Here is a 23,291-nt window from a genome sequence, read left to right as displayed (position 1 = left end):
TTTGCTCAAAGAGCACAGCACCCTTTCTGATGTGGGCATGCCATGCTGAGTGGTCCTGTGCCAGTGTCTCACATGTTGCACAATCAAATCCAAAGTTCTTGAGAGAGATCTTGAGAGTGTCTTTATATCACTTTTTCTGATCACCATGTGATTGCATGCCCCATGTGAGTTCTCCAAAAAATAGTCTTTTTGGCAAGTGTATTTTTTGCATTCTAACAACATGGACAGCTCATTGAAGTCGCACTCTCTGAAGCATAATTTGAATGCTTGGCAGTTCAGCTAGAGCAAGGACTTCAGTGTCTGGTACCTTATCCTTCCAGGTGATCCTTAGAATCTTCCTAAGACAGTTCAAATGGAAGTGATTCAATTTCCTGGCATGATGCTGGTAGACTGTCCATGTTTCACAAACATACAACAATGAGGTCAACACAACAGCTCTGTAGACCTTCAGTTTGGTAGTCAGTCTAATACCTCTTCTCTCCTAAACTTTTCTTCAGAGCCTCCCAAACACTGAGCTAGCTTTGGCAATGCGTGCATCAACCTCATTGTCAATGTGTACATCCCTGGAAAGTACACTGCCAAGGTAAGTGAGCTTATTCACAGCATTCAAAACTTCTCCACTTGTTGTAATCAATGGTTCCATGTATGGATGGTGTGGTGGTGACTGGTGGAGCATCTGTGTTTCCTTGGTGTTAATTATTAGGCCAAAATTAGCACAGGCAGCAGAGAATTGATCATACTTTGTTGCATCTCAGCTTCAGAGGCTGCATTGAGTGCGCAATCATCTGCACATGGAAAATCATGCACCAGCACTCCCATCATTTTGGTCTTAGCTTGTAGCCTTTTCAAATTGAGGAACTTGCCATCAGTATGGTAATTGACCTTGATGCCGTGCTCATCCTTATTGAAAGCACTTGTCAACATGGCTGAAAACATCATGCTAAAAAGCATGGAAGCAAACACACAGCCTTGTTTCACTCCATCAGTGACTGGGAAGACATGAGAGCATTGTCCAGTATGCAGAACTTGGGCAAACATGCCATCATGAAATTGACTTACAATACTGATGAACTTCTCCGAGAAGCCAACTTTGGACATAATTTTCCATAAGCCCTCATGACTAACAGGGTCAGAGGCCTTGGACAGATCTACAATTGTTGTGTACAGACCTCTCCTCTGCTTCTGGCATTTCTCTTGGAGTTTTCGGGCAGCAAACACTATATCAACTGTTCCTTGGCCCTTTCTGAAGCCACACTGGCTTTCAGGTATATGACCATCTTCCAGGTAAAAGATCAACCTAGATACAAGTACAAAGAAGGAAACAGTTTCTATTCACAATGAGCTTACATTTAAATGGGGAAGACAAAAAGTTCATGTGTGTGTGTGTGTGTGTGTGTGTGTGTAGCACAAATATAGTTAATACAAAAATGTTTACTCTATATGTATATATACATACACATTGTATATGTACACATTTATTTTTATTTATTTTTTATTTTTCATTTTTAACACAGTTGATATCACATAACACAATTCCAACTTTTGGTCAGGTGATATTTCTTTTAAAGCATTTACAATATTGACCACAAAAACAGATTTTTTTTAAACATTAATCAACTGAGACACACACAAAAAAACTATGTATGCTAACTTCATAAGCCCTTGACCTAGTTACTAAGAATTAAAGGACCCTAACTTATTATTGTTGGTCTAAAATCCTAAACCTAATAGCTTAATTTTAGACTTGACCTCTGATGTTCTCCTACCAACAATCTATAATTTAATAAATCTGGTATTAAATTTACAAACGTTTTGACTATAGGAAATTGCCACTAACAGTAGGGACATTGCAGGGAAACAATATCTCCCCAACTTCCTGTCAGTTCCAGGCAGGAGTAGATTGTCAACTTGCATTCAGTGAGACTTAGAGTCTGCCAGGTGTCAGTGGAGAAACTGAGTCAGGAGAATCCTACCTTAGCCCAGGCTGAACAGCCACTCTCCCACCCTTCCCATGAGATCACCTTTTGCGGTTCATACCAGTGTCTCACAGGCTTACTGGCATCATGGATTGGAAGCTCAGACCGCCTTTGTTGCTATCCATACCTGGAGTTAGACTCAGAAGAACAGTCACTTAATAGTCCTATAGCATCTTAAAATAGCAAGTTCCAATAACCGGGTTTCAGATATGACTATAATTTCACATTGGCTAAGAAACGTCTTTTGAGGCAAGTCTTAAGTGGCTTACATGCCTTTCTATACATGTTCTAGTTCTTGCTTTAATAACAATCATAAAATCAAATTTACCATTAAAACATTAACTTTTCCATCAATGCCAAATTTTACCCTACTTTACCTGCCTCTAGGAGACTTAGACTAAAATTCATTTCCCCCAAATAAAGATGTCATTGATTTATTCTCAGTAATTAATTCACTTATTTTAATACTAATTACTTTTACATTACTTTGTAATATGTCCAATTTTTCTCCCCATCTCTCCCCTCCCCCCACCCTTAATAACTTGCATTCTGATTGCACCTTCCCTCAATGAGCCCTCCCTTCTGTCACACCCCACCCTTCCCTTATCCTCATCTTCTCTCTTTTCTTGTAGAGCAGGATAATTTCTCTACCCTATTACCTGTGTTTCTTATTTCTCAGTTATATGCAGTAATAATTTTCAACATTTGTTTCTAATACTATGAATTCCACCTTCTTTCCCTCCCTCCCTCCCTCCCCATCCCCACTGAGAAGGCAAGCAATTCAATACAGGCTATATATGTGTTGTTTTGCCAAAGACTTCTATAATAGTCATGTTGTGTAATACTAACTGTATTGCCCTCTATCCTACTCTATCCCCCCTAATTTTTTTATTCCCTCATTTGACCTTGTCCCTTCCTAAAAGTGTTTATTTCTAGTTACTCCCTTCTCCCGTTTGCCCTCCCTTCTATCATTCCTCTAACCCCACTTGTCACCTCCTCCCCACTTTCCTGTAGTATAAGGTAGATTTTCATACCAAATTTACTGAGTATGTTATTCCCTCCTTAAACCATATGAGGAGAGAGTAGCTTCATTTTCCCCCTCTCCCTTTCTCCATTTTCTCATCCCTTGAACCATATTTTTCTTTATCTCATTTATGAGTTATAGCCTGCCCCATTTCATTTCTCTCTTTCTCCTCCCAGTATGTTCCTCTCTCACCCCTTAATTCTTATTTTATATCTTTTTTTTAGGGATATCATCTCCTCTGATTCAACACAGCCTGTACTCTCTGTCTATAGGTGTGTGTGTGTGTGTGTGTGTGTGTTTGTGTGTGTATATGTACAATCCCTTCACCTACCCAAATACTGAGAAAAGTCTCGAGAGTTATAAATGTTTTCTTTCCATGTAGGAATGTAAACAGTTCAGCTTTAGAAAGTCTTTTATAATTTCACTTTCCTGTTTACCTTTTCAAGGTTCTCTTGATTCTTGTGTTTTAAAGTCAAATTTTCTATACAGTTCTGGTCTTTTCAACATGAATGCTTGAAAGTCCTCTATATCATTGAGTGACTATTTATTCCCTTGAAGTGTTATACTCAGGTTTGCTGGGTAGATGATTCTTAGTTTTAATCCCAGTTCCTTTGACTTCTGGAATATCCTATTCCAAGCCCTTGGATCCCTTAATGTTGAAGCTGCCAGATCCTTTGTTATCCTGATTGTATTTCCACAATACTGGAATTGTTTCTTTCTAGCTGCTTGCAGTATTTTCTCCTTGATCTGGGAACTCTGAAATTCAGCCACAGTATTCCTAGGAGTTTCTCTCTTCGGGTCTCTTTCAGGAGTTGATTGGTGGATTCTTTCAATATTTGTTTTGCCCTCTGGTTCTAGACTATCAGGACAGTTTTCCTTAATAATTTCATGGAAGATAATGTCTAGGCTTTTTTTTTGATCATGGTTTTCATGTAGTGCCATAATTTCTAAATTATCTCTCCTGGATCTATTTTCCAGGTCAGTTGTCTTTCGAATGAGATGTTTCACCTTATCTTCCAATTTTTCAATATTTGGGTTTGTTTTTTATCTTCTTGGTTTATCTCATAGCCATTAGCTTTCCTGAACTCCAGTCTCTCTTTGAAAGAACTGTTTTGTTCAGTGAGCTTTTGAACTTTCTTCTCCATTTGGCTAATTCTGCTTTTTAAAGCCTCTTTCTCCTCATTGGCTTTTTGGACCTCTTTTTCCAATTGAGTTAGCCTCTTTTTAAAGGTGTTATTTTCCTCAGCATTTTTTTAGTTCTCCTTTAGTTCTCAAGCTGCTGACTCCTTTTTCAAGCTCTTCTATTGTCTGAGCTCCATTTAAATTCACTTTGGAGGCCTGGGAGGCAGGGGTCTTAACTTCCTGTAGCAATAAGCCTTGTTCTTCCTCATCTGAAAGGATGGGAGGAGACATCTGTTCACCAAGAAAGTAACCTTTTATGGTCTTATTTTTTTCCCCTTCTTTGGGCATTTTCCCAGCTAGTTACTTGACTTCTGCATCCTTTGTCAAGAGATTAGATTCAGCTGCTCAATTCCTCTGGGCTTTGGGTGGGGGCAGGGCTGTCACTCAGGGCTGGGGTTTAGATCAACTGCTTTAAGTTAAGCTGCATGAACAACGGATCCAGGTTGCTTCCTGGCCTCTGTAGCTGCCTGCAGTCTGCTACCCTGGCCTCTGCCGTCACCTGGGACTATTGCTAGAGAAAGTCTGTTCTCTCTTGCCCAGCTGAGAAAGCCCTCCCCCACTGACCTTTGGAGCTTTCTTTGTTGCTTGTGGATTGAAATATCTGGGACCTTCCCTGCTAGGAGCTCTTCTCAGAGGTCTGTTCAGGTCCTCTTCCTCCAAGTGCTGGGTGGTCAGGGCTGTGCTCTGCTCATCATCCAGTGAGATAGACCTTTCCTGTCAGCCTTCTGGGTTACCTTTGGCTGGAAACCCCTTTCGCTCTGTTGTTTTGTGGCTTCTGCTGCTCTAGACTTTGTTGAGAGTCCTTTTTTTGTGTGTATTTTGTGGCCTGGTGGGGAAGCACTAGAGTATATGCGTCTTTCTACTCTGCCATCTTGGCTCTGCCCTCTGTATATATACATATACAAAGGAGATAAACACAAGATAGGGCAGCAGCATTTGTGAGAATCAGAAAAATCTCCATGTAGATGAAACAGTCTCTAGGTACCATATTTCACTGCATAATTGTTACAGATTTTATGCCAAATTATTTACAAATAAGTGGGTTGCAACCATTATGAGAAGCTTTGAAAATTGTGCTGATATTACTTAAAAATAATTTATTACTAGACTGTATCATTGGCAGACAAACTGTACAGTTTAGCTAGTGTGGGAAGATGCAAGTCTTTCTGCATCATGTGATTTACTCCTGACAGCTTTTCCTGTCTGCATGCTTCACTTGTGCCTACGGCTCTTCATTGGGTTGAGTGACCATGCTGTTAGTACTGCAGCACTCTAAACAACCAAGGCAAGTCACTTTTGCTGACAATGCAGATGTGCTGAGAATTCTAGGTTTCCAATGCATGAAAGCTAAATGCATATCCATATCCATATGCCATTGATGAATACATTGCTGTTCTGTTAACCTTTTAAGCAGCCTGACCAACAAAATTCAATGATTATGTGATGAAAGGTTATCATGATAAAGGATTATAAACCAATTTTTGGACTGAAAAAGCAGGGTGCAATAATTATGTGGTGGCAATGATTAGGTAGTGAAATGTGATATTTTAACTGGCTGTCCCTCATGTCTAGAATACTCTCGTACCTTTTCTCTACTTCCTGGCTTCTGTCCTCCTTCAAGTCTCAACTAAAATTCTGCCTTCTATAAAAACCCTTTCCTGGTCCCCTTAATGCTAATGTCTCCTCTCTTTTGATTGACCTCAAATTTATCCTGAATTTTTCTTTTGTATGCAGTACAAATAGTTTGCATTTTGTTTCCCCCCCCAAGTCTTAGTTCCTTGGGAGCCTGGACTGCCTTTTGCCTTTCTTTATATCCCCAGTGATTTAGCACAGTGCTTAGTAAATAGAAGGTTCTTAAATGATAGATGGTGGTGCCTGAGAAAAAGAATAGGAAGGTGCTCAAGACTACTCTAGTATTAAAATACTCTAATATTAAAATGAATCTATAAGCCCATTGATTTGGAAAGCTCTTCAGTGATGCAAATGGTAGCTCCTCCATGTTTGCTTATCCTATACCACTCATCCATGTCCTTCTATATGTTCTATACATGGTGGTGGTGGTGATGTTGGAGGTTTACCAACATTCTAGATGTTATCAATGCTTTTTTTCTAATACTGTAAAAGCACTAGTAGGATCGTGGGGTTACTAGGACACTAGTGGGGATCTTCATCTTTTATCTTTTGCCCATGTCATGTGACCAGCCCATATCCTCTTCTTATCTTGCAATATTTTGATGAAATTTTTTCCTTTTTAAATTGGTTATATGGTCCAGACTGCTCACACCCTCCATATGTCATTCCATTGACCTCCAGGTGGTATTCAAGAATTTTCAATTCTTTACACACTGTTGTTTCCTATGTCTTACAACCATATGGTGTTACTAGTAGAAAGCTGTTATTAAAAAAAAAAAAATGGGCCTTTGCTCTTAAGTGAGGCTTGGGAACATTAAAGGGAGGTTTGCAATTTCTCAAAAGCAATCCAGCCTACTTCACTTCTTTTCAACTGTAGTCTAAATATCCATTCAGGAAAAAAAAAACAAGCTTACAACAAGTGGATAAAGCAAGCTTATCTTCCAGAGTATTCTATGAGTTGAATAGATCTTGTGTACCTGTATACATCTTGGACAGATACTGTGCATGAACAATACTTCAATGCTCAGCTCAGGGGCCACCTCCCCAGTGAAATCTTCCCAGTGTTGTCATTTCTATCTTCAACTTACCTTTATTACATTCTATCTATTTATCTTTCCTTTTTTTGTTTCTCTCTTTCTGTCTATCTATCTATCTACCTATCTTTCTTTCTTTCTTTCTTTCTTTCTTTCTTTCTTTCTTTCTTTCTTTCTTTCTTTCTCTCTCTCTCTCTCTCTCTTTCTTTCTTTCTTTCTTTCTTTCTTTCTTTCTTTCTTTCTTTCTTTCTTTCTTTCTTTCTTTCTTTCTTTCTTTCTTTCTTTCTTTCTTTCTTTCTTTCTTTCTTTCTATAGATGGATACTCTATCTTGTATCCCTCCCAGCACAGTATGAGGACAGGATCTGTTTTGTTTGTGTCTCTGTGCCCCTAGCACCTAAGTACAGAGTTTTTTCATAGTAGGTGCTTGTTATTGCTTGTTGAATTGAATAACAGGAATGTTGCCATCAGATCCTGGTAACTAAATGATCCCTCTATATTATTAGGTGTATTGATTTTCTAAGAAATCAATACTTGTCATTCTGGAGGAACTCAATTTTATGGTGGCCTGTATTGACACAAACTAATGAACAGTGTTGGTGTCTTCATTCAGTAGTGCTTAAAGTGAAAGTCATTACCAGATGCCGTCTCTGTACCCAATGAAGCTCACATTGGAGGAGGAGTTGGTATACGAAGGAGAAAATTTTTTATATCTCTAATTCATGAGAATCTCTGTTCTTCATGAGAATATCAGAGACATAGGCATGCATGCAACCATAGGTTTTATTGGCACACTCTGGTCTCCCAGAACAGGAAAGGGTCAAGGGAACTGCTCCCCCAGGTTGTACCAAATACAACCTCTCATGCCTGTATGCATGTTTATGAACAAAGAAGTAATTTTTTGTTAATTTCCCTAATCTCTACTACATGCCCTGATGGTGATTTTTTATTTATAATATTAAAGTAGTTTTTGCTTTCCAACTAATTTTGTGTTGAATTCTCAAAAAGAATCATTAAAGACAGCTTAGTTTATATTAGGAGTACTAGAGACATAAGACAAATTTTTCTATATCCAAATGAAACTAGAATTAAAATTATTTTGGGGGAGAGAATTGAAAACTTTGCGAAATGATTTCTTTAACTCTAAATTTAATTTAATTTTCGGGCTGCCAAGTCCTGTCAGGGGCATTTATCACAGAGTGCTGGAATCAGGGAAACCTGTGTTCAAATCCCACATTTTATACTTATCAGTTCTGTGGCTCTGGGAAATTCCTATATTTCTCTCTGAGTGAGCTTCAGTTTCTTCATCTTTAAAATGTTGATAAGAATACATGCAGTCTCTACCTCACAACGCTGCTGGAAAGCTTACATGAGATTTACAGGTCAAGTACTTTGTGAGCTCTAAGGTGATATATCAAGGTTAGCTGTTATTTCAAATAAAACACCAAAAGCTGGATTGCGGAAGTGATCCTTTGATTGAACTACAAGCTGAATCTGGAGGAGTCTATAAATGTTGGAAAAAATGTATTTTACCTTCTATTCTTTAAAAAGCACACATGAAGACTCATTAGGCCAGCCTTAACAACGTTCATTTCTTATGTCCCCCTGGTTTCTGACCATAGAATCCTACATCCAGGGAACTGCAGAGGCAGGATCCGGCCACAAGAGGATGCCATTGCCTCTTTCACCACCCGGAAAATAAGGGAACCACATTTTAGGAGAAATAGATATGCAAACTCTCAGTTTGGGGGCCAAGGTGCTGCAGGAGGTGAGGGTTCCAAGCTGTGTGTTGGAGAATTTTGTCAAGTTCTCCACTGTAAAGTTGGAACCTTGGGGGTGCCAAGAAGGTGATAAGGTGCTGGAAAAGATCTCTATGTTTGAAAGAAAAAAAATGAGACTCAGAACAAAACTACTTTCAGCTTGCCATTATTACTGAACATATATGATGAGCATTTGCCTTCCCACTGAACTTGACTTTCAAAGTATTTATAAACCAGAAAGGAGCTGACAGAATGGTTTGACTCAACTGGAGGTCAATTTAGCATATTACATTTTGCTGTTATCTTTGGAAAACACAAGGTTATTTTCTATATATATCCTGAGGAATGACTAGAATTATATCCTCTGTAAGGAGGAAATGGTCCACACCTAGGATTGGGATGCTGAACATCTCTTACTGCTCAGGTCTTCTTCTCACTGAAGGAGGTGGGGTTAAGAGCAGGCATATTAATAAACTCATGAAAATAGCTCCATTAGAGATCAATTTATACTGAGCAAGCAGGAAAGAATGCTGATTTAATTGATTTCTTTTAAAGCAAAAATTAAAGTTGTGGACGTAAGATCACTGGTTAAAGTGGGGGAAAAATCTCTATCTGGCATACTTTTTTTTTTTTTCAAAGCATACTTTCACCTGGAAGTGAAGAGGCACTTAATGCTTTTGATAAAACAAGGCTGATTGTGAGGTAACAAATAGAAGCAATTGTACCTAAATCTACTACAGGAGAAATGAGGGGTTTGGAACAGGGTATCTCTAATATCACAGATTTAGAATTTCATTTTGCAGACAAGAAAGTGGAGACTTTGAGAGGTCAAGTGATTTGTCTAAGGTCACTCAGCAGTAAGCACTGGAGGTAGAATCTGAATGTCAGCCACCCACTCTGTAGTCACTGTTCTTTTATTTAAATTTTATTTTTAATTTATGGAATAAAGCAATGATTGCATATGAAGATGTAAATTGAGAGACTTGCGGTGCCAACATGGCAGATTGAAGAAGGAACCCTCTGAAACCCTTCCAAATTCCCCTCCAAACAATTACAGCAGGGAAGCAGTTTACTAGTCCTGCAAGACAGGTCTGTCTCACTGAAGTGAGAGGGAAATAAGGCCCAGAACAGCAGCAGCAGCAGCAGAAGTAGTCAACCACATAGCAGGGGGCCTGCAACAGGGCCTTCCTGCAACTAGCAGAACCCCAGGTAAGTAAGCAGTCTGTGCAGCACAGCAAGGTTCCACCCCAGTGACACCACCCTCAGCACAAGCCCCATGCCTTGACCTCATTGTTGAACAATACAGTAAACTTAGTTGTGTTTGTCCTTTGTTTTCAAAGAGGACCATGACATCAGGGAAATGATGACATGACTTGCAGTTGACTTTGATTTGAGGGAGGGAGGGCTGTGCAAGGTCACCAGCCTCATTTTCTCCTCCTGAGCCATCTGGATCCAATGACCAGATATTCGTCAGGTGACTGGAGATAGCCCAGGATGCAAAGGGAGACCCTTGCCCTTTTAGGCTAAGGCCTTTTCAGGTACTCACTTAAAGTGAGGTAATGCCCATTCAGGTAATAGGCCTCACCTCTTTAAGAAGTGAGTTAAGGGTTGGCTCCTTTAATTAAAAACAAATCAAACCAAAACAAAATAAAAAAAAATCAAGCTGGGAGGGGAAGATCCTCAGGGTTGCTGTTTCAAACAGAAACAGTTATCATTGACGTTCACTCTAAGTTCACTCAAAGCCAAGAGGACCCAAAATACAGCCATTAAGTGGAACTTGGCCAGGAATCCATTGTGGTCAAATGTATGAGCTTCAGAGTGAACTGGGGGGAAGGAAGGAAGGAAGAATGGAAGGAAGGAAGGAAGGGTGGAAGGAAGGAAGGATAGGAGGAAGGAAGGAAGGAAGGAAGGAAGGAAGGAAGGAAGGAAGGAAGGAAGGAAGGAAGGAAAGAATCTAGGCAGTAAACCCCAAGTTAGCTGAGCATTCCTGTGCCAGTGTCTCCCATGTTGCACAGTCAAATTCAAAGTTCTTGAGAGAGATCTTGAGAGTGTCTTTGTATCATTTCTTCTGGCTACCATGTGATCACCTGCCCCATGAGAGTTCTCCATAAAATACTCTTTTTGGCAAGCGTATATTTTGCATTCAAACAACGTGGCCAGCCCATTGGAGTTGCACTCTCTGAAGCATAGTTTGAATATTTGACAGTTCAGCTTGAGCAAGGACTTCAGTGTCTGGTACCTTATCCTTCCAGATGATCCTTAGAATCTTCCTAAGACAGTTCAAATGGAAGCAAAATCAAAAAAGAGATTGACTATAGAAAGTTACTGTGGTGATAAGGAGGATCAAAGCATAAACTTAGAAGAGGACAATAGTGTCAGAAGAGCAACATGTGAATCCTCAAAGAAAAATGTAATTGAGTGTCAGGTCCAAAAAGAATTCCTGAAAGAGCTTAAAAAAGGATTAAAAAAACAAATTAGAGAAGTAGAAGAAGAATTGAGAAAATGAATGAGAGTAATACAAGATGAAAAAGGAGTCAAAATCATGGGAAAAGATATAAAAAAAATTTAACCAAGGAAAATAACTCCCTAAAAAATAGAAATGACCAAAGGAAAAAGGAAGTACAAAAACTCACTGAAGAAAATACTTCCCTAAAAAGTAGACTTGAACGAGTGAAAACTGATGACTCTATGAGATATCAAAATATGATAAAAGAAAGAAGTAAAAGAAAAATAAGAAAATGTGAAATTTCTCATTGGAAAAACAACTGTCCTAGAAAATAGATCGAGAAGAAGTAATATAAGAATTATTGGACTACCTGAAAGCCAAAATGATAATAATACTAAAAAAAGTATGGGCAACACCTTTCAAGAAATTATCAAAGAAAACTGCACTGATATAGTGGAACCAGAGGGCAAAATAAAGATTGAAAGAATCCATTGTGTGTGTGTTCATCCTTTATTGCTGAAGAAGACCATGCCATCAGAAAAATAATGACATGACTTACACTTGACTTTGTTTTGAGTGAGGGAGGGCTGTGCAAGTCACCAGCCTCACTTCTCCTCCAGAGACATCTGAATCCAGTTACCAGATATTCATCAGGATAACTGGACATGACCCAGGATGAGGCAGTTGGGATTAAGTGACTTGCCCAAGGTCACACAGCTAGTGAGTGTCAAGTGTCTGAGGTGAGATTTGAACTGAAGTCTTCCTGATTCCTGCGCTGGTGCTCTATCCACTCCACCACCTAACTGCTCCAAAAGAATCCACTGATCATCACCTGAAAGAGATTCCAAAATGAAAACTCCCAGGAACATCATAACCAAATTCCAGAGCTTATAGATTAAGGAAAAAGTATTATAAGCAGCCAAAAGGAAACAATTCAAATATTGTGGAGTCAGGATTACACAGGATTTGGCAGCTTCCACATTTAAGAACTGGGGCGTTTGGAATATGACATACTGGAAGGTCAAGAAGTTAGGATTACAACCAAGAATCATCTATCCAGCAACAATGAATGTAATCTTTTTTTTGGGGGGGGGGGAGGAAATGGATATTTAATGAGATAGAGGACTTTCAAGAATTCCTAATTAAAAGTGCAGAACTGAATAAAAAATTTGATCTCCAAATACAAGATTGAAAGGAAACATAAAAAGGTAAAAAAGAAACAAGAAAGAAAGTATAAGAAAGTCAATAAGGTTAAACTGTTTATATTTTTGTATGGCATGATGCTATGTGTAACTCTTAATACCTTTATTACTATAAGAGCAATTAGAAGGAGTATATGTAGATAGAGGGTGTGGATATAAGGTGGCTTTGATGGGATGATATTCCCAAAAAACATTAAAGGGGTGAGAAAAAATTGAACTGGAAGAAGGGGGAGATTGAATAGGGTAAATTATCCTACATAAAAGATGCACAAAAAGGCTATTATAATGGAGGGGAAGATTGGGTTGGGGTGGTGGGCTAAGGTTTTTTTTAATTTTAATTTTTCATTTTTAACACAGTTTATAACAGATAAAACAATTCAAACTTTTGGTCAGGTGATACTTCTTTTTAAAGCATTTACAATATAGACCACAAAAGAATTTTTTTTTAAACATTAACCAACTGAGACACAAATAATATTTATGTCACTAACTTCACAAGCTCTTGACCTAATTGTCTCCATAGTATTACTAAGAATTAAAGGACCCTAACTTATTGTTGTTGGTCTAAAGTCCTATGCCTAATAACTTAATTTTAGACTTAACCTCAGATGTTCCCCTACCAATAATCTATAATTTAATAGATCTGGTATTAAGCTTACAAACCTTTTGACTATAGGAAATTGCCACCAAGAGTAGGGACATTGCAAAGATACAATATCTCCCCAACTTCATGTCAATTCTAGGCAGAATTATATTGTCCACTTGCATCAGTCAGGCTTAAAGTCTGCCAGGTGTCAGTGGGGAAATTGAGTCAGGAGAATCCTACCTTAGCCCAGGCTGAACAGCCACTCTCCCATCCTTCCCATGAGATCACCTTTTGCAGTTGCAGTCCTCTCCTACTTTCCTGTGGTGTCATGTCAAATTTAGTGAGCATGTTATTTCCTCCTTCATCCACATGTGGAGAGAGTAGCTTCACTTTTCCCCTCTCCCCTTCTCCCTTTTTTCCTCCATTGAATAAGATTATTCTTATCTCTTTTATGAGTTATACCCTGCCCTGTTCCATTTCTCCCTTTCTCTTCCTGGAATTTTCCTTCTTCACCCCTTAATTTTTATTTTATTTTATTTTTTTTGTGTGTGCATATCATCTCTTCTGATATAACACACCCTGTATTCTCTATCTATATATATGTGTGTGTATGTACAATCTCTCTATCTACCCAAATACTGAGAAAAGATTCAAGAGTTAAAAATGTTTTCTTTCCACGTAGTAATGTAAACAGTTCAGCTTTGGAGAGTCTTTTATGATTTTTCTTTCCTGTTTACCTTTTCATGCTTCTCTTGATTCTTATTTTGGGAAGTCAAATTTTTCTGTACAGATATGGTCTTTTCCTCAATATGAATGATTGAAAGTCATCTATATCACTGAATGACCATTTATTCCCTTGAAGTATTATACTCAGATTTGCTGAGTAGGTGATTCTTGGTTTCAATCCCAGTTCCTTTGACTTCTGAAATATACCATTCCAAGCCCTTCAATCCCTTAATGTTGAGGCTGCCAGATCCTGTGTTATCCTGATTGTATTTCCACAGTACTCAAATTGTTTCTTTCTAGCTGCTTGCAGTATTTTCTCCTTGATCTGAGAACTCTGAAATTTGGCCACAATATTCTTAGGAGTTTCTCTGTTCGGGTCTCTTTCAGGACATTATTGGTGATTTCTTTCAATATTTATTTTGCCCTCTGATTCTAGAACATCATGGCAGTTTTCTTTGATAATTTCATGGAAGATAATGTCGAGGCTTTTTTTTTGATCATGGCTTTCAGGTAGTCCCATAATTTTTAAATTATTTCTCCTTGATCTACTTTCCAGGTCAGTTGTTTTTCCAATGAGATGTTTCACATTACCTTCTATTTTTTCAAATTTTTGGTTTTGTTTACTAACTGCTTGGTTTAACTCAAAGTCATTCATTTCCCTGAACTCAATTCTCTCTTTCAACAAATTATTTTGTTCAGTGAGCTTTTGAACCTTCTCCTGCATTTGACTAATTCTGCTTTTTAAAACCTCCTTTTCCTCATTGTCTTTTTGGACCTCTTTTTTCCAATTGAGTTAGCCTCTTTTTAAAGCTATTATTTTCCTCAGCATTTTTTTGGTTCTCCTTTAGTAAGCTGCTAACTTATTTTTTAAGGTCTTCTATTGCCTGAGTCCAGTTTAAGTTCCCTTTGGAGGCCTTGGAGGCAAAGGTCTTGACTTCCTCTGACAGTGTGCCTTGTTCTTCCTCACCTGAAAGTATGGGGGAGAGACACCTGTTCCCCAAGAAAGTCACTTCTATGGTCTTATTTTTTTCCTGATTTTTGGGCATTTTCCCAGGCAGTTACTTGACTTCTGAATTTCCTCTCCACAAGCACCTCACCTCCAGTTCTGCCAAGCCAGCACTAGGGGCTGAAATTCAGATGAGCTGCTCCAAAGCCTCCGGGGTTTTAGGCAGGGGCAGGGCTGCTATTCAGTGTGAGATTAAGATCAGCTGCTCAGCTGGGGGCAGGGCCATGACACAGGGCTCAGTTCCCTCAGGGGGTTTATTATGAGACTTTCAACAATGGATGCAGGCTACTACCTGCTTTGGGAGCCCCTCTCTGCTGCTGCCTCTACTGCTGCCTCCTGAGGAGGCCTGAGTTATGGGGATACCCTGCTCCCCTCTCAGCCCCCTGAAAAGACCCTCTCACTGACCTTTGGCACCTGTGGATTGAGGGATCTGCGCTGCCACCAGAGATTCTGTCCCTGAAGCCTGCTTGGATCTGCTCCTTTTTGGTGCTGTGTGGCCAAGGTAGGACTGGACTCTGCTCCACGTCCAGTGCACAACAGACCTTTCCCGTTGGTCTTTCAGGTCTGTCTGGGATAGAAATCTCCTCCACTCCATTGTTCTGTGGCATCTGCTGCTCTAGAATTTGTTGAGAGTTCTTCTTTACAGGTATTTTATGGGCTGTGGTTAAGAGCTAGCATATGTGAGTCTTTCTACTCCACCATCTTAGCTCCTCCCCTCATGGGCTAAGGTTAAACCTTACTCTGATCAAACTTGGCTCAAAGAGGTAATAACAAACACACTCAGTTGGATATTGAAATCTGTCTTACCCTATGGGGAAGTAAAAAGCAATGAGAATAATAAAAAGGGCAGAGGGGTCTCATAAAAGGGAGGTTACATTGGGCAAGGCAGTGATCAGAAGTAAAACACTTGTGAGGAGGGAAAAGCAATGGGGTAAGAGAGGATGATAAACAAGTGGAAAATAGCATGAAGGGAAACACACAGTTATCATAAGTATAAATCAAATAGGATGAACTAACCCATAAAATGAAAGCGGGCAGCATAATGGATTAAAAACTGGTATCCTACAGTAGGTTGTTTACAGGAAACACATTTGAAGAAGAGAGATTCACACAGGATAAAGGTAAGGGGATATAGCAGGATCTATTATGCTTCAGCTAAAGCAAAGAAAACAGGAGTAGCAATCATGATTTCAGACTAAACAAAAGCCAAAGTAGATCTAAGTAAAAGTGATAAATAAAGAAACTATATCTTGCTGAAAGGTACCATGGACAATGAAATCACATCAAAACTAAACATATGCCAAATGATATAGCATCTAAACTTTTGAAGGAAAAGCTGAATGAGTTACAGGAGGAAATAGATAATAAAACTATACTAGTTAAGGAGGTGAATAAAGTTCTGGAAAAGTTATATATGCTAGATCTGTAGAGAAAATTGAGTGGGAATAGAAACAAAGACACACCTACACAAAAACTGACCATGTGTTAGGACAGGGATTCTTAAATTTTTTCCATTCATGACCCCTTTTCACCTGAGAAATTTTTACACAACCATGGGTATATAGGTATTACAAAATAGGTGTACAAACCAAACATTTACTGATAAGAAATCATAAATTTACTTAAAAACAATTCTTTGATATATATACATATAATTTTGCTATTTATTAAAGACAAGAGCAAATGTGCATAGTAATGAGATGGATATGCTTGTTTATTTTTACATAAAGAATTAAATGTTTGTGGAATATCTGATACTGCAGGAATTAGAGAATCTTCAGTGTTTTTCAGAGTTGACTGATATTTTGATTTTATAATCGTCAATGCTGAGAGCACCACTTTGCAAAATATGTAGTGCAAATTGGCAGATGTATGTTTAGGGCCATTTAAGAAATTTCTGGAAATTCTGTAGCAAGCCAAAACTCATTTAATGATTTTTTTTTAGAAAACTCAAGTTTTAAAACTGCATGTCTTGATAATTCAGCAAATTCTTCTTGAACTTTAATGACAAATAACTGACATTTTTTATTTCAATTGTATTTGGTTTATGAACTCAACTTGGTTTTTTAGAATCATAATTTGAAGGGAAGTATTTCTGAAACTGTCTCCAGGTACTTCAGATGATCAATTATATGTCTTACAATGCAATGTCTGGGAAGGTAATTTTCAATTATAAAATCATCTGTGTCTGTAGACATTTCTAAGGAATCATTTTCCACTTTATTATTCTTTATGTTAACTTTTTAGTAAAACTTTCAATTTTATTTTTTAACATAAGTATATTATAATTTTCCTTGAAGTGACATATTTAAATTAGTTTTTGTGGAGATAAATACCACAGTTTTGAAAGCCATAAGTCACCATGAAAAAAATTAACAAAATTGTATTTTTGCTCAGTCAAAAATATAACAACTTTATCTTTCAGTTTCAACAATCTGTTTTAAATTTCTCCCTCTTGAGAGCCACCTTACCTCTGCATGTAATAATAAGTTCTTGTAATTAGAGACCAGGCCTTTCCAAAGGTTTGAAAACAAACAACTGTTAAGAGCATGGCTTTTAATGGAGTTAATGATTTTGATAGTATCATGAAGTGCAACATTTAACTCTGGTGATATTTTTTTTAGGTTATGAGTGCCTCCCAATGGATCATGCAATGAATAAAAGTGACATGTTTATTGCTACCAGTTTTAACTTTTGCTACAAATTCGACATTCTCACCCATCATTGCTCCAGCACTGTCTGTATGGACTCCAATGCAATTTTTCCACTGTAAACCTTCATTTGTGATAAATTCATTGACTTTTAGATACATTTATCTTCCCCTCTTGTGTACTCTTCCAAAGAATGACAAAAAAACAATTCCTCATGTATGTTACCTTCATAAACATATCTTACACAAACTAAGAACTGTGCCATGTTAGAAATATCAGTTGTTTAATTTAACTGAATTGCAAACTTTGGGCTTCCCTTAAGTGTGGTAATAAGCTTCTGGACATTATTATTTCAGAAATTGATTCGATATCATTTGATGAAGAAATTTTGTGGTTTTCATTGCCACATTCTTTCCCATGAACTATTTCTGACATTTTAATTGCTTCAGGTGACATGAGACTTCTTATCACATAGGGCTTTTTGTTTTTGCAAGTAAATAAGAAGTTTCATAATTCACAAGTAAACACTTTTCATTCACAATAGCACATTTCTCAAAACATTGTTTTTCTTTTATTTGAAAATTTAAAAAGTGTTAAAAATATTCCTTTGATAGCAGTACACTGCATGCTTGGCATTAAGATATTGTTTTGGTTTGACTGATTTCATGCTCTCCACAGCCAAAACTTCATTACACATTAAGCAAAGAAGTTTTTCTACACCATCATTAATATTAGAAACAAATCTATGTTGCAAAGATGATTTGACTTATTTTCTTTTTTTTGTCAATTTAAGTGTACTACAGCCTGGCAGAGAAGACTCTGTGACATTATCATCAGTATTTTTATCTCTGCTGTCTAAATTTAACCACTTCTCCATAATAAAAAATATTTTTGTCTTAAAATATAAATAAACATTATTAATAGTTTCTCAAATAAATACTAGCTTTACTTTATGAAATTACATTTGTGCTTAATTAAAGAAAAGACATGTTCATATATACATATATAATGGTGGAGAAATATTATTAAAGGGCTTTATCTATACTTGCTGCAGTTAAACACTTAGGTTTCTGTAAAAGAAGGAGATAGCAGCAACTTTAAAAATCAAATATTCTAACACAATCCAATGCAGATATATTAATTTGAGACCTGCTGAGGAATGATGGTAGAAAAACATTAGAAGTCTTTATTTTCCATAATTAAAGTATATGTTTCTGTAAGAGCAGAAAACTTTGTAAGTACAGTAAAAACACTGCAATTTCTAAGTCAAGCTGTTTCTGGCAGCTTTTGTTGGCATTGCGTGCCATGATGGCATGTGCAGTGCAAAGTACACAGGTTATGTTCAGAAAGAAGGCTGTGGTGAAATCTTGCAATGAAACATGGGAAGTGCTCCCAGAAACACTTCAGATTCATCATGCATTTGATTTTGTATAAATTTTTGGTTGTCGCAATTTTACTGTTGCCAAATTTTTTCCACTTCCACATTCAGTTATGTGACCCTATGTGAGGTTGCAACCCATGGTTGAAGAAGCACTGTGTTAGGACATAAAAGCCTCACAACCAAATGCAGAAAAGTAGAAACACTAAACACACCCTTTTCAGATGATATTGCAATAAAAATTGCATTAAGTAATGAACAGTAGAAAGAGAGATTTAAATTTAATTGGAAATTAGATAATCTGATCCTACAAAATAAGTGGATGAAAGAGCAAATCAAAGAAATGATCAATTTCATTTAAAAAATGATGAGTCCAAACAAAATTAATGGGATGCTGCCAAAGTGGTTCTTATGAGAAAATTTGTATTTCTAATTGTTTATGTCAGTAAAATAAAGAAAAAGCAGATCAATGAATTGAGCATGCAAAAAAAAAAAACTGGAAAAAAAAACAAATTAAAACCCCCAATTAAACACGAAATTAGAAATCCTAAAAATCATAGGAGAGATTTAGAAAAGTGAAAGTAAGAAAGCAATTGAACTAATGAATGGGAGCTCGTTTTGTGGGGGAAAGCCCCAATAAAATAGATAAACCACTTGGTTAATTTGATTAAAAAAAGGAAAGGAAAAGAAAAACAAATTACTAGTATCAAAAAATTCACCACCAATGAAGAGGAAATTAAGACAATTGTTAGGAGATATTTTACCCAATTACATGTCAATAAATATGACAATCTAAATGAAATGGATATCTACAAAAATATAAATTACCCAGATTAACAGAAGAAGAAAGAAAATACTTAAATAACCCAATCTTTGAAAAAGAAATAGAACAAACCATCAATGAACTTCCTAAGAAAAAATCCCTAGAACGAGATGGATTCACAAGCAAATCCTACCAAATATTTAAAGAATAATTAATCCCAATACTATATAAACTATTTGGTAAAATAGGCAAAGAAGGAGTTCTACCAAATTCCTTTTATTACACAAATATGATGCTGATACTCAAACCAGGAAGAGTCAAAACAGAGAAAGAAAACAATAGACCAATTCCCAATGATTACACAAAATTTTAAATAAAATACTAGCAAAGAGATTATAGCAACATATAACAAGGTTCATACACTATGACTGAGTGGGGTTTATGTCGGGAATACAGGGTTCATTCAGTTTAGGAAAACTATTAGCATAATTGATCATATCAACAACACAACCAACAGAAGTCATATGATTATCTCGATAGATTCAGGAAAAGCCTTTGACAAAATATAGCACCCATTACTATTAAAAACATTAAATGTAGGAATAAATGGAGCTTGCCTTAAAATGATAGGTAATATTTATCTAAAATGATCAGCAAACATCTTTGATGCAGGTAAACTAGAAACCTTCCCAGCACAATCAGGGATGAAGCAAGGATGTCCATTATAACTTACATTATTTAAATTATACTAGAAATGTTAGCTATACCAATAAGAAGGCAAAGAAATTGCAAGAATTAGAAGAGGCAATGAGGAAACAAAACTATCATTCTTTGTAGATGATATGATGTCATATGCAGAAAACACTAGAGAATCAGCTAAAAACTGCTTGAAATTATTGAGAACTTTAGCAAAGTTGCAGGATACAAAATAAGCTCGCATAAATCATTGGCATTTCTGTATATCACTAACAAAGTCCAGCAGCAAGAAATAGAAAGGGAAATTCCATTTAAAATAACTGTAGACAATATAAAATACTCAAGACTAGACAATGTAAAATACTCAGGAGTCTACCTGACAAGAGACATTTAGAAACCATATGACAAATGGAGGAACTATAAAACACTTTTCACACAAATAAAGTCTGATCTAAAGAACTGGAAAATATTAATTGCTCATGGGTAGACCAAGCCAATATAATAAAAATGACAATTCCACCTAAATTAACCTATTTATTCAATGCCATAACAATCAAGCTATGAAAAGTTATTTTGTAGAGCTAGAAAAAATAATAACCAAATTCTTCTGGAAGAACAAAAGTTTGAGGAAATCAAGAGAATCATTGAAAAAAATTTGAAAAGGACTGGTCTAATTGTACCAGATCTCAAACTGTATTGCAAAGCATTAATTATCAAAGCAATCTGGTACTGGCTAAAAATAGAGTGATGTATCAGTGGAATAGATTAGGTACAAATTTCATTATGGTAAATGACCATAATAATCTAGTATATTGAAAACCCAAGATCCAAATTTTGCAAGAAACCTCATTATTTGACAAAAACTGGAAAACAGAATGATAGAAACTAGGTATACACCAAAATCTCACACCATATACTAAGATAGTCAAAATGGGTACATGGTTTACACATAAAAGGTGATGCCATAAGCAAATTAAAAGAACATGAAATAGTTTATCTGTCAGATTTATGAATGAAGGAAGAATTTAGGACCAATGAGGATACAGAGAGCATTGCAAAATGTAAGATGGATAATTTTGATTATATAAAATTTAAAAGTTTTTGCAGAAACAAAATCAGTGCAGCCAAAACTATAAGAAAAACAAAAAAAAAACTGGGAAAAATTTTGCAACAAGAATCTCTGATGAAGGCTTCTTTTCTCTAATATATAGAAAACTGAGTCAATTTATAAAAATACAAATCATTCCCCAATTGATAAAAGGTCAAATAATATGAACAGGCAGTTTTCAGACAAAGAAATCAAAGCTATCTATAGTCTTGAAAAAAAATGCTCCAAATCACTATTGATCAGAGAAATGCAAATTAAAACAAGTCTGAAGTACCACCTCACACCTATCAGAGTCACTAATATGACAAAAAAGGAAAACATTAGATGTTGGTGGACATGTGGGGAAACTAAGACATTAATGCACTATTGTTGGAACTGTGAACTGATCCGTCCATTCTAGAAAGCAATTTGGAACTATGCGTAAGGGACTATAAAACTCTGCATACCCTTTGATTCTCTTGGTCTTGTATCTCAAAGACATTCCAAAAAAGAGAAAAAGACTTATTCATATAAAAATATTTATAGTAGATGTTTTCGTGCTAGCAAAGAAATGGAAATCAAAAGGATGCCCATTAATTGGAGAATGACTAAACAAGCTGTGATATATGACTGTAATGGAATATTATTATACTATAAGAAATGACAAGCTGGATGATTCCAGACAAACCTGTAAAGGCTTGCTTGAACTGATGCAAAATGAAATGAACAGAACCAGGAGAACATTGTATACAGTAACAATAACATTGTTCAGTGAAGAATTGTGAATGACTTGGCTGTTCTCAACAACACAGTGATCCAAGATAATCCCAAAGGACTAATGATAAAGCATATTATCTTGAGAAAGAATTGATATTGATTGAATATGGATTGAAGTAGGCTATTTTTCACTTTCTTCTTTTTCTTTTATTCTAGTCTTCTTGCACAAAATGACTAATGTGGAAATGTTTTACGTAATTGCACATAATTGCTTACCATCTCAGGGAGGAAGGAGGGATGCAGGGAGAGACAGAATTTGAAACTCAAAATTTTAAATTAAAATGTCAAAAAGTTTATAAAATGTTTATTTAAAAAACTGCAAATCTACTATGTTCAACTTGCTGTTCCTTTCAAATTTTTCTTCCCTCCCTAAAGATGATACCATTAGACACAGATAGGTATATATGTGTAAAATTATTCCATACAAACTTTTATTTATCAGTTCTTTCTCTGGATGCAGATAGCATCTTTCTATATTTATTTTGGGTATTTATAATAGTGAAAATAGTTCTTCTCATTTCAGTCTTCATTTTTTGTGCAAGTCTTTCCATGTTTTTCTAAATCATTGAGCTTATCATTTCTTATAGCACAGGATTCTTTCCTTCACATTGTCTTTTGGGTCCCTTTTAGCTACAAGCCTATGATGGCTTTAGGGATCTTCTTAGAGGGTACTGATGGTACCTGGGGGAAGATTGGTATATGAGGGAAGTTTACTTCCTTTTATGCTATGCTTTCCCAATGAGAGATAATTGTGCTGGATCAGAAACATGGAAACACTTTTCCATTGAATAGGGTTAACATAGTTATAGAATACAACTCCAAAGAGAACAATGGAAGGATGAAAGAACATAATTAACATAGGACAGCATGATCCCAAACTGATGTCTTCATGTTAGAAAATAATTCTCTGATATCCTGGGAGATGTACTTTATGTTATAAAAAATATGGGTTTTAAATTAGTAATAGCTATTTCACCTTTAAAACTATTACCTTTGAAGACCTTTCAATGGGAAGCAACATGAAAGAATGACAAGAGCTTTAAGGCACAGAGCAGTAGCTAGCACAGATCTGATAGGCCTCTGCCTCTAGGTGCTTACATTTGAGGACAACTAGATGGCACAGTGGATAGAGTGCCTCACCTGGAAACCAGAAAGACTTATCTTCCTGAGTTCAAACCTGGTCTCAGATACTTACTATCTGTGTGACTTTGGGCAAGTCACTTAGCCCTGTTTGCCTCAGTTTCTTCATCTATAAAATAAGTTGGAGAAGGAAATGGCAAACCACTCCAGTATCTTTGCCAAGAAAACCCCCAATAGGGTCAAGAAGAGTCAGACATGCTTGATGACCAACAGCAACAAACTGGCAT

Source organism: Notamacropus eugenii, chromosome 6 (genome assembly GCF_028372415.1).
Source record: "Notamacropus eugenii isolate mMacEug1 chromosome 6, mMacEug1.pri_v2, whole genome shotgun sequence".
NCBI lineage: Eukaryota > Metazoa > Chordata > Mammalia > Diprotodontia > Macropodidae > Notamacropus > Notamacropus eugenii.
This window is presented reverse-complemented; position numbering follows the sequence as displayed.